The sequence below is a fragment of the Solanum pennellii genome, chromosome 9, assembly GCF_001406875.1.
Source record: "Solanum pennellii chromosome 9, SPENNV200".
Classification (NCBI taxonomy): Eukaryota; Viridiplantae; Streptophyta; class Magnoliopsida; order Solanales; family Solanaceae; genus Solanum; species Solanum pennellii.
In genome coordinates, this window is record NC_028645.1 from 12,112,305 (window position 1) to 12,116,226 (window position 3,922).

The following is a 3,922-nucleotide window of genomic DNA, read 5'->3' on the forward strand; positions in this document are numbered from 1 at the left end:
GAATTCTGAGAGTTCACACCGGCAGATTGGTGTATGCTTTCTCTATTCCTTTAGGTGAGGGTACTAACAATCAAGCATAGACTCTAGCATCTATTCATGGTATTGAGTGGTGCGTACAGCATGGATATAGAAGGATTGATCTTGAAGTTGATTAAGAACTATTCACAAAATGGTTAACACACAATCTCAAACCCCCCACTGGTAGTTTCAACAGTGTATACAAGAGCTTACCAACCTCATTAGGCAACTGGAATTTTTCAGCTGTCATCACATTTTCGGAGAAGCAAACAGCACAGCTGACTTTCTGTCCAAGAACAATCACAATTCAGATGTGGTGCAACATTACTACACCTTCCAACAGTTATTACCATAGTTAAAAGCAGTTATCTTCTTGAGAAAAGGAGTCTATAACTTCAGAAGGAAAAAGCTGAAAAGAATCAAACAACCACCTTGAAGCTGTTACAGTTCTCATGATGGCATCAACTCAATCCAGTTGGCTGCCCATTGAAGGATTGCAGTTTAACCTTTGTTGTTTTCTTCCTTATCTATTCTTAGCTAGGTTTAGTTCTTAGGTGTCTTTTTTGTATTTTCCTTTTACTTTGTAAGGGGATAGTCTCCCTTGTTTATGTTTCCTAGTATGATGTATGACAGGAGTCATCTCATTAGGTACACAGTGCTAAGTTTCACTTTCTAGAAATGGAACTTGATAGGCATCCTTAGTAGGACGACTAACTAGTGTACCACCTTAGATCAGGAGGTAAGGTTTATGTCCCCCTCTTTGTATTTTGCTTTTTTGCTATATATGATAAGGCATGGAGTATTGCTAAGACCCCGATCCCCAAGGGTCATTAAACTTTAAAAAAAATCACATTACTTCTCAAATATTGTTCTTGATTTTTAAATAAAATATATATGGTATTTCTTTTTTAACTTTCAAATAAAGATACTCTAATCTTCTCTTCATATATCCATGACTATTTTATATGAAATGATTACTTGTCGTTTATCATATATCATCAATTGCACCAATTAATAGTGCTCAAATAGTGTTTTTTATCAAAAATAAAATCCATCAAGACAATCCAGTTTGTTTTGTTAGTTTTGATAAATGATCTTCTCTAAAAATAAATTAAAAAAATCTTATAACCCTTTTTAAAAAAAATTATCCAAACGACCCATGCAAACCTTTATCAAAAATCCATTACTCATAAAGTAGCACTGTTAATCTTTATAATGGATGGCATATGATAAACTGGGTCTTAAAAACTATCCATTCTATACGAACAATCTATGTATAGATTAAGGTGGAGATTAGAAACTATTTTTATAAAAAGATTCAATAGTAAAAAAAAATCTATTGCAAGAGGATACAAGAATAATTGTTCTGAAGAAATTTAGTTTGAGAGATTAAATATCAAGGAGTATACAGATAATTAAATTTAGAATAGAGAAAATATTATTGAAGATAAAAAAGAACTCAAATAATAGAATAAGATATGTAGTGTTAGCTCTTCTAGAAAAAAAAGAATATTATTGTTCATATTTGTGTCACGTTCAAACCCATCTTTTCGTGTAGACACCTACTCTAACACCTAGAGATATGAGAACCCTTACCATCCAGTTTTAAAAATGGCAATGCGGAAATTCATAAAACATAATCTAAAATCCTGTTTGAATATGAAAATACCCTTAACTTGATTTAAAACATGTCATATGTAAGGAAGACCCTAACCACTTCCAACTCTGTTAACCAACCTACTAATCCCCCTCAAGTTCTCATGCCACCACCTTGGTCCATAACCCAATCCCCCTTATCAGATATGTCCTAAACACAAAATAACAATAACCAATCTAATATTTTAACTATACACCAGACCCAGATCATCAACTTGACCTAGTAACCAAAACTTAGTAAATGAAAAAACCAACAATCATAATCACAAGTATAACATATCTCAAACTCCCAATCCTCACCCAGATAAACATGTCCAACATGATAACATTCAAACTCATAACTATGTACTACTCACTTTTCAAGTAACCTGGACAAGTAAAACATTCCTAAGACACTATCTAGAATATTTAACATCCAATCACGGTTTATAAAAGACCATCCCAACATTTAAACAAAAATACCAACCACTCATGGACCAACATGCATTGATAATATTATGAAAGGTAAACTCGATTCACCGATGGAACCAACACATAAATTTTTGGCCCTCTCATTAAATTCATACAAAAAAGATTAGTGTACAGGTGCGGTACCAAATTCAACCAGTGTTAGTATTCATACCATGTGTGGTACGAGCTAGCCGTTAGTATTTTTGTACCGATGTGGTACTCCGATCAAACCAACAATCACAAACAACATGCATAATCACCATAAATAATTACACTTGAAACCACATATAAATAGGTTCGTTGCATGAGATTATCAATACTATGTAAATTTCACATTCTTTCTTATGTTTATTCCAACATACATTACTCAAGTGATACTATAAATAAGTAGACATGCGTACATTACTTGGAAAACTCAGAACCATCACTAGCTGAAAGGTAACCTTCTGAACAATCCCTGATTATCCTAGCACAACTTCCCTTCCCTAGACGACACACAAACACTCCATAGAACAACCTAAAATAACTAATAGTCATTATCATCCTAACAACCTTAGCCACGATCTTAATCGCCCAACTCTGTGCCTAAAGGCATATGCATGCAAACTACAACACTGCATAAGGTATGATATAAGTAAATAAGGGTCTAAATACTCACATCAAGAAAATATAGCCTAGATGGGCGACAAACATCTGTTATTGAACCTTAACTATGAGATTTTGGCTCTGTGAGAGCAAACTATGATGAATGTGGACCAAAATTCTTTGGTTGTTCTCATCCCTTATGTTTTAATCTCTTACATGCCTTTCTGTCATGCCTTGAGTGCCTTTAGAAGATTCCTTAGATCATCCCTAGTCCATTTACTCCTTTAAAATTGAAACGAACATAAAATAAGTTTCATTAACTAAGGTGTTATATTCTATCAACCTACTATAATGTCCATGCAAGGTATATAATGGTGTCACCATAATGGAGACTTCCTATAATGGTAGTCTGACATTAGCCTGATTAATTTTATAATAAGATAATTTTATTGTGTGCTTAAATTTTAGATTTGGAACCCTATTTTAAAAAATTAGGATTTCGCACATTAGATGCCTTTGAGTAACGACAGATTGGGCAGTTACAATATATACCAATTTATCAATTGAGCATCTCCGAATGACCATCTGCATGGAAGGAAGATAGACTAGTTTAGGAGGTATACCGCATGGTTTGGATGATGTTAATGAAATACTCCTCTATACACAACTACTTAAATGCTAGCACATCCCACGTAACCAAGACTACCAAAACAAATTTCAAACGCACAACAAAATTTTCTTCCCATACACTACGATGGATCTCAATATAGCGACTACTCAAAATAAAAAACAGAAATAAGAAGGGGAATGGTTTTTTATGCCCATTTCTCTCCTTTTGAAATCATTGAAATTATCCCCAAACCCTTTTCAATCACTCAAATCAGAATGCCAAAACTATGGTAATTATCATGCACTCTACTCTATTTACTTTGTTTTATGAATAAGGGTGATTGCATGAAAGGAAATGATATACTAGAATAGAGTTTGGATTGATATTAAAAAAACTTTTTGTCACGACCCAAAACCGGGGCCGCGACTGGCACCCACAATTTCCCTCCTATGTGAGCGAACCAACCAATCTAACCCTTATCATTTTAACATATATCAACAGAAAATAATGCGGAAGACTTAAACTCATTAAATAACACAAATCAACATCTATTAATTCCCCAAAATCTGGAAGTCATCATCACAAGAACATCTATCTCAAATT